Source organism: Tasmannia lanceolata, unplaced genomic scaffold, assembly GCF_043159265.1.
Source record: "Tasmannia lanceolata isolate RefF3 unplaced genomic scaffold, GAP_Taslan_0.1 ptg000018l, whole genome shotgun sequence".
NCBI classification, from domain to species: domain Eukaryota; kingdom Viridiplantae; phylum Streptophyta; class Magnoliopsida; order Canellales; family Winteraceae; genus Tasmannia; species Tasmannia lanceolata.
The window spans coordinates 58,147,984-58,157,575 of NW_027518695.1; the positions used below are offsets into that span (position 1 = coordinate 58,147,984).

The 9,592-nt window shown below is 38.4% G+C and overlaps 1 long non-coding RNA gene across 1 annotated transcript; it reads right to left on the reverse strand.

Moving 5' to 3' along the window:
* Positions 1 to 5,595: 5,595 nt before the first annotated feature.
* LOC143851686 (uncharacterized) lies at positions 5,596 to 8,259 on the reverse strand. The gene is made up of 2 exons (XR_013236454.1): positions 7,332 to 8,259; positions 5,596 to 5,885 (listed from the first exon to the last, which is right to left on the reverse strand). It is a non-coding gene; the product is annotated as an uncharacterized LOC143851686 (long non-coding RNA).
* Between the last annotated feature and the right edge of the window lie 1,333 nt (positions 8,260 to 9,592).

Consider the following 9,592-nt stretch of genomic DNA (forward strand, 5'->3'; position numbering starts at 1 on the left):
AAAATCAACCTAGATAGAATTTAATTGGTTAGTGAATGTTCATGGTGGTGTCCCAACATATTTGGACCCACATAACATGTTTAGATTGAGTTCCAAAAGCCCAAATAAAATCAGCAATAAAAACAGGAAATCCTGCTGATTATAGGCTTCTTGGAGCTCCGAGCTCAGAACTCCGAGAAAATTCTCGGAGCTCCGAGAATTGTTTCAGGTTAAAAAAAAGAAGGTCTCGGAGCTCCGAGCCCGGAGTCCGAGAAGACCGTTGGGGAGCTTAAAAATTGTGTATTTTTCTCCCCTCTATATATATGAACCTTGGGACTCTTGGGGAATCATCTAAGGAGTTTACAAATATTTTAAGAGCACTAAAAGGCATTCATTCTCCTTCTCCTCAAGATCTTCACTCTCCATCTCTCTCTTGTGCCATTTACCTTAGATTATTCTTGAGAGACTTTAGGACTTTCATTTGTTCATCTTGTTCTTGTGAGAGTGAGTGAGCTTTACTTTAAATTAGCCTATCTAGAGGCAAGCAAGCTAAAACCTTTCATCTTCTTTGTATTTGGCACAAAGGGCGCCGTAGTAGACCCTTGGAGCTTGAAGCTCGATTTGTACAAGGCGGAAGGAACGCCGTATTTAAGTTCCTAGGAGAAGATAGTGGAATCCTCAAGGAGAGTAACTTGAGAAGAGTGGAGTAGGTCTTGAGCTAAGACCGAACCACTATAAAAATCCTTGTGTCAAAGCTTCTTTGTCTCTTCACCTCTTCTCTTGTGGTAAGCTTTTTACTATTGCTTTAAATACTATTTTTGATTTCCTATTCAATCTAAAACTAGTGCAATCTAAGTTTTCAAAATCCTTAAAATTTGAAAAGAAACCCAATTCACCCCCTCTTGGGTTGCTAAGTGGAATTTCACCCTATTTACATAGTTGAAACCCCCACTTTAGATTAGCACATTGTTAAGCAATTTGTAAACATAGTATTTGTATTTGATAACCCCCTGAAGACATTTGGAAACCCCTTCTAGATGGATGAAAACCCCATTTTAGGACTTGATAACCCCATGAAGATGCCTAGTAATGTGCTTATATAGGAATCTGCATGGGTTGATAACCCCATTAAAATACTTGATAATCCCCATTAATTCATTTGATAACCCCATTTTACATTGTTGGAATCCCCATCTTAGATAAGTACATTCTTAACCCATTTAGATAATTGATAACCCTAGTTTAGGAATTAATAACCACATTCACATACTTGTAATCCCATCATAACCCTCCTTTAGATAACTGATAACCCGAAATTTATGATCCCTTTTAGGTAATTTGATAACCTCAAATTTTGACTTGACAGCCCCTCATTTTGCCCTAATGTGTTTTGGGTTGAATAACTGGACAGTGCATCATGATTAATAGTCCATTGTCCGGGAGTTTATGGTTGCTTTAAAATTCCTGAACAATGCACTGTCAATTGATAGTCCACTATCCAAGAGTTTGTTTAATTTTTTAAATACCTTGACAATGCACTGTCCCAAAATCCTAATCTCGCCCTTGCTCTTCCCTAAACCCTAACGGCCAAACCCTCATGCCACTCTCTTTCCCAAACCCTAATCTTGCCCTCCCTCTAAAAAACTAAAAACTAAAAAAAAGGTAAAAAAAACTAAGAAAAAGCTTAAAAAAAAGCTATAAAAAAAGAGAGCAAAACTCTAAAAAACAAAAAAAAAAAAAAAACTCACATAATAGAGTTCCTGTGAGGAGGACGGTAACCTTTCGACTGAAAAACTTCTCGGGAGGTAGCATATGCCAGCAAAGTCATACTCCCGGAGGGACGAAGGTGAAAAAGCAAGGAAGAATGGTGAAATGGGAAGAGAAAAAGGGGCGGGAACATGTATAACGTGTTTCTTTTGTAACAGGACATTGTGATCATTTTTCTGTCAGAAACAGTAAATTGTCCCCCGTCACTAAGCTTTTCAATTGATGGGACCCGGTGAAAATTCAGCAAAAAGTATGTCCCCCATCCGTCATTTTTTCTTTAGAATAAAACAACTTTTATTTAATTTGTTGATAAACACAAAACAATTAGGTATGGCCAAAATGTTTTTTTTCAAATAAAACTCCTTTTATTTGGCAACATGAAAATTAGAAACCTTTTTTAATTAAATTTCTCTCTCTCCCTTTTATTTTATCCAATAGGAATCAAGATAAAAACTAGCCAATAGGATTTCACTTAACCTCCAACCAATAGGATTTAAATATCAATTTAGCATATGTTAATAAATATGCACCCACCATAAGTACTCTTTTCTAATAACTTGTGCACACTATATGTATAGTGTACCTCCTCCCTGTATCTCATACAGTGGATCATATCCATCCATGCAAACGATCAAATCCGGTACCAAGATCATCCAACGATCCATATGGGTCAAGGGAGTCATGTGTGGGATTGACGCAGGGATTCGATGGCTGACCCTGCAAAACCCACGAAAGGCCCCACTGCGATCTCATGCAAGTAGTCTAGTTACGATCGCATTAGGCAAGTAACCCCCACCAGGACATTTCCCTAAAGAAGACCATCAGATCAACATACCCATAATCACATCCAATGTGTACATTCTTCCTCTCATTCTCATTTTCCAGTTGGGGTCCAACGGAGGATGGACATCAATTACCCCTTGGGCACACCCAATGGTATATCATTCAATCTATCAGCTCGAACCCGCAAATGCCTATCCAAATATTTTTTGAAGACCACCATTGTTTTACGAAAACCATTTGATAAAAATTTATCAAAACTAGCTAGCCATCCATTATTGAAGGCCTTTACTAAGATCATAACTGTAAATGACTTTCCTCTACAAGACAGTTGGAGGACTCCTTGTTGGGTTGGAGGACTCCTTGTTGGGCATCACTATTAATATCATGGGTTTCCTGATGACGTAGCATTGCCCGTAAGTGATCCTAAACCAGGAACCACTCTTAGATAGACCAAAGCTATAAGGCTCGCCCATAGACTAAAAGGACATCTCTGTTTTAAGGACATATAAAGGGTCCTGACTGACGGAATAACCTTATCCATATCTTCGTCCACATGCTATTCTATAAAGTGATCCGTTCAATGCATGAGTCATTCATCGTACCCATTCTATCTGCTTAGGGTCCACTACACCAGTGACCGAGATAAGTCACCCTAATGCGTGTATGGAAGCAGGTTTTACTGATACAGTTATTGTTTATGGCAGACAGTTGTTGTTCGTGAATCGTGGAGACTTGTTCATTTGGAATAATTATGGTTTAATTTATATTTCTATTAGATTATTGTGGATATTTTGAGCTATGCAGGTAAATGCACACAGCGGTGGGGTTGGGTGCGGGTGAGCGGCAATGAGCACTACAACATATAAATGTTTCTCTATTTGTTTCATTTTTGTATCTTGGTGCATTTTTTGGCTGAAATTCTACTGTGCATTATTTGATGAAACTTGTAGGGAAATGTTATCCGCACTACTGTATTTTGATGAGGGCACTCCTCACTTTATTAGAAGTACGGTATGGCCCTCACCATAGGATGATCCAAACCGTCCATTAGATGGGCCACAGCCTAAATAGGTTGTGCCCCAAAAATCATTTCCATAGGTTGATCCTAACCCTCCGATCTAAATGTTAGAGGGTTGATCCTAACCCTCTATAGATCTGAGAGTTAGGATCAACCTATGGAAATATTTCTTAGGGCACAACCTATTTAGGCTGTGGCCCATCTAATGGACGGTTTGGATCATCCTATGGTGCGGGCCATACCGTACTTTTAATAAAGTGAGGAGTGCCCTCATCAAAATACCGTAGTGCTGATAACATTTCCCAACTTGTATTTTATTTTTGAAATTTCAAGCATATTTTCCGGTGTATACTCACATCTTAAGGTATGGCCTTTGCTATTGATCTTTGTCAAAGTTGCAGTTCTAAAAGCTAGGCCTAATATTCCCTTCAATAACATGTGCTTCCTTATTGGTGGAAGTGATGAGACCACCTACCATATTATGGGGGTCTCATATCACTTCCACTATTAAATGCACTACAAGTCTTCACCCATTCAACCCACACCGAATTCTGCACCACTGTTAGAAAATTTTAAGTCAGTTATTGACTCACCGAGTCGACTTGGTTTTGGCCATATTAAGTCAATAGAAAACTTATCTTACATGTTTATAAGAAACTTGCTGCATCAATCATTGGCTCAACCGTATCTTTTACCATACTTGGTCTAAGTTGGAGTTTACAAAAATTGTTCCAAACCGATGAAGTTGGGTGGCTAATTTACGCATTTTTCCTATTGAATCCATCAGAAATATATCAAATTGCTGATTTTGCAGATTGAACTGGGACTGAATTAGTTTATAATGAGCTTGAATAAGATTTCCTAGTCCTAAACCTTATAAAGCCTTTGTACATTTCCCAATGTATTCTGGCTGTTGCATCATTTATATGTCACAGTTTCCTTTCTCTTTAATTCTATCATTCTGAATGTATGGCTCTTAACTGTGAGAGACTTCTCTTTTTATGATTTTCATTCTTATGTTCTTACAACTGTTTCAAGTTCATCGGTACACATACAGGAATGATAACATGTTCTTACACTGAGTTTGATTATTGAGAGTTCTCCCCCTTTTGCTTCATATTCCTTTGTCATCCTTCAATTTAAAGAACTTGTGTACTACTTGGATCACATATGTTTTTGTTCTGCTGGTTAGCATATGCCCCACTTTTGGGTTGTGGGCCGAGCTCATCCATTAAGGGTGCAACTCAGGTCGATTTTCGGAATTCGAGTTAAGCTTTTACCTTAAAATCGGGTTGGGTTCAGGTTGATTCCGATTCATTTTTTAGCAAAAGCTCAACCGACCCGACCCAAGCTGCACCCCTATCATCCATTCTGCCAAAGAGAAACTGACGCCAATTTGTGGTTCTTGTACGTCACAGGCACCCATATCTGTAAGTTACAATGGGCAATTTAACTTTGTGACTATAAACACGTGTTACTTGGTCGTGGTACTTTCAAAGAACATTTGCTCCATGATTTGGTTTTTTCCCCCTCCTTTAGCTTATCTATTTCCAAATATCTTTCTAATATATCAGCGGTAGAAACTTTTAAATTCTTGATAATCCTCTTATTGTTTCCCCTTCTTCACATGTTGTAATTTGTGAATTATGTATTTATTTATAGTTATTTTACCCTCATTTTTTGGTACTTACCGTTTGGGAGGTTGACCGAACAACACTACACCAACTTAGCTTTTGTCCGGTAGTCATCAACACCGGCATCATTAGAACTGTCGGCTAATGTTTTCCCTGAGGATTACCAGCGCACAACAAAAAAAGAAAAGAAAAAAAAACAATTAGGCGGCGTTCGACGTTCTTGAACGCAGACGACGGTCATGCCGCCTATATTTTACACTGCCAAGGGTCTTGAATGGCGGCCAAAGTAAATGAAAATTATAAAAAAAATAAAAAATAAATTAGGGGCGGTCTGGCAATTCAGTTTTTGGAAAAAAAAATACAATTAGAAGATAGGTAAATACAAAATTGGGATACAATGAATTACCTGTAAACAATCCACAAACAACAAATCCATTGGTTGTGCAACCAATAATAACAACAATTACTAGCTGGGTCAAGCGATGAAGAATTCCTTACAGAAAAGAGTGGAGTTATCCACAAACAGCAAATCCATTGGTTGTGGACCATTAAGTATATTTTACAGAAATGATGGCGCATTCACTATCAATAACATAAAATCTTGTGATTCTCACACTTGAAGAAATGAGAAGCAGAACAGGATGGACTATGTTAGCTTCAAGAAATGAACTGCCGTATCATCTAACTGAATTTGTGATATATAACTGAAATAGCACACAAAGAAAACACTCAAAATTGGAGATGAAAAATCATGATGCTATACATAGGTAAATGAAAAAGCATAGGACAGAGAGCATGCAAAATTGAGATTGTAAAACAATGATGCTACACAGGCATAGTGCAAAAAACTTATGTGGCGAAATAGCAAGAAGATGAGGTAGAGATTCTAGCCCAACCATAGATACTTGCCTACTCCCCAAATTAATTTCAGTATAATGGTCTCCAGAATTGAGACTTGACCTTCCTATTTTGTGGCCTTTAGGAAACATTGTTCCCAAAACAAATATTCACTAATGACATCTAGTCATTTGTTCACATGGTTATTTGAAGTCCTAGAAATGAAGTGGCATAAGTCCTACAAAACTTGCAACTCATTTGGCAAATGGAGGAATTTTTTCCTTTTTTGACCTCAAAGGAGAGGCATTCACCTCCATCCAATTGAGCTATAGGTTGATGCGAGAATTAACCTGCTCCGATCGTGAGGTTGATGTAGCACATATATCAAATTCAACAGAACATACAAAAATCATTAGAACATGAACACAATCGCTACTATTAAGCATAACTCAATGTCATGTTAAAGGTAAGATTTGACCTTATAATTGAAGCATCTGTTTGCATACCCTGAGAGCATAGTTTAGCTTATTGGTGATAAAGTGTGTAGTTTACCAGAATCACATGTCTCGAGGCATCGGCGTACAAGAACAAATAAGCATTCAAACACTCGGCATGGCAAATAAGATAAGCAAAACATGAAATTTGAGCTACCCAGATGCAGCTACTCGAGAAATTATAATTCAAGAAAGATGAGAGCTTTCTCACTTACTGAGTATTCTCACAAAAGAAATTCAACAATGTTAGGGGAGATTGAGGAGGTTTTTTGTGTTAGGAGGGCTCCATAGATCTAATCCAGTAAGAAGATTTCTATGTTTTAGGAGAGTGAAGAGGAGGGTTTTTGTTATTTCTATACAATGATGAATCACTCATCCATGATTATGAGGCTTTAGAAGCATTTTGCACCTGTTTTAGGCCATCTAGGAGGTACTTTGTATGCCTTGTAATGTCTTAACTAACCAGCACATATAACAACTGAAGGGTACTATTGTGACTTGGGATCTGTCCAAGAAGGCATGCTTCTCATTTTCTACTAAAATGCAATAGTAAGTTGCAAGAAACCTGAGAAACACGACCACCACGAGTGAAAAGCTTAGACAAATAAATTCTTGTAATCTTTTTAGGCAACAAATATTTGGGGCAATGAAATCTAGGTTGTAGTTGGTTGATTGACTCGGAACCCAAGATTGTTCATAATTCCAACACAAAACTAGCCACACTTCAACAAATGGAATGGAAAATCTGGTAATTTAGATTGAATGATTAAAGAAGACAAGCCATCTTGCACACAAAACAAGCTAATGTACAACACTTACATGCAAGATAATCTTCATACTTTTGGCTTCTGCATAGTCTCATTCCAGCAACATAGAAAGAAACTTCACGGCAAAGTGTTGCACCAGTCCCACAAAAGAAACCTCTGAAGCCATCTTGGGGAACAGTACCTCTAAATTGAATGGATAATTCATGTAAGTGTTTATGATGGCACAGTTCTTCTAGGGAGGAAACATAGCCGGCATATATGGATGGGTAACCTAAAACAGAGTTCAGCCCATCGATTTCACATAGAATAAAAAGCAAACTATGCATCTATGAGCTCTTGGGTCTATTTATGCTCATATAGTCATATGTATCAGAATTAAGGTTATTTTGGTCACTTTCCATCAGGGTATACTTTCCCTTCAATAAAATATAAACTCGATGTATCATCTTTCTCAGATATGAGAAGATGTGTTTGCGCTTATTAAATCAAATCTTTCAATATCATTGAAAAAAATATGTTCCTACAGAGTGATCTTACTCTGTCTTAATATCATCTGGACTATAGAAGATTCCCATTGCTATACTATATTGAAATCTTAGCTATCGTCTAAGAGCCAAGTAAGTAAAAATTACCAAGCTAAAATCCCAATTGAATAAAAGAGGACATCAATACCATTCACAATGAAAGTCATTGATAACACAATTAAAGCCAAAAGCTTTTCATCTCTAAAAGAGGCCACTCTGGCTAGCTCAGGTTGGCTGGCTACAGCTGAAGGCCGGATTTTGCACTCAACACTCACCATTATAATCCTTTGAAGCACAAGTAGAGGGATGGGAAAGGACTCTTACAAGCCGAGAGGACTCCTTGCAAATTCAAAAGTAAGTCCATAGGAAAACAAACAAACTACAAGAAAAGGGGGGCTGGAATTTGTCCAAGCCTTCCTCCAAATTTCCAAAACCATTTCAAATTTTCATCTTCAAAACTACTGAAATGAGAGCACTTATTTTTTGGATGGCAAGGACTTCACCCCAAATTATAGTAGAGGGTTGAGGTCCTTGATGGGCTGATAACTTGACAAGTGTCTTGTTTCCTCATAGACACTTGTCAACCAAGGAAAAAAGATGAATATAGATGTTGCATGTGTCCCATGTTCCACTGGTCCTGAGGACAATTGGCAATCGTAGAGGCCACTTGTCGCATTCGCTGCCATGTGTCTTCAAATGACTTGTTTGTTGCAGCGCCCCCCCCCCCTAATTTTGTGGATCAGCTGACAAGTGGCGGCACATGAAATTTCCTTGAGTGGTCTCTGTCTTGTGCAAGCATGGGTGCTCTCCGAGTGACAAAGGTGTCGTCCCATCCCTTAGAAGCAAGAACCTTTCTCATGGGTGCCGCTCCCATGACGCTCCCGAAGAGACGGGAACCACTTCCATGGTGCTCCCAACCTACTCCTATTAACCATCAGTCCACTATCACCAACTTCCGTGTATCAAACTCCTCTAACTCTTCAAAGTACTTCATTGGAGCAAGCCCAAAGGCATCTTCAGAAGGCACGAGGAAAGATGGCACAAAATGAAGATGGTTAGAAATTATTAATTTTAGACATACTTAAAATTTGAAAGATATATGTGAAGAGAGTTAGAAATTACTATTTTTTTTATTTACTTGAATTTTGAAAATCATATAAAGAAAATATTACATAAACGCTCCCACGGTACTCCCAACCCTAAACTCTTCTTGGCCCCTATGCTTCCTCACACATGTTCTCGCACCCGCTTCGTGCTTCTAATACAGACCTCATCCCCCACATCCTTTACCTCTTCTATTCTTCTAATTTACAAACATTCCCTCACTACAGAATCTCCCACACTTCTCTCTCTAATTACAATCTTGTCCTCTGTTAAAGTATAAAGATAAATAACGCCTTTCTCCAACAGCTTAAGCTTTTGGAGAAGTTGGTTAGTTAACATGGTATCAGAACCAAAGGTCTCGAGTTCAAACCTCCCACATAGCAAAAATCCACATGCGATGGTCGGCCCAAAGTGGGACCACATGTGCCACGTGTTTGCCAAGTGGGCCAGACGTGCGGGGGAGTGTTAAAGTATAAAGATAAATAACGCCTTTCTCCAACAGCTTAAGCTTTTGGAGAAGTTGGTTAGTTAACATCCTCACTACACATATTCCCCTCATCTCACAATTATTATAAAATACCCCTAATCAATACAAGCAAACTGCAAACTAATTACCCCTACTCTATCAAAGAGGCCCCGCCCCATAAGCTCTAACTAGGGACTTGGTCCATATCAAACTTCCCCT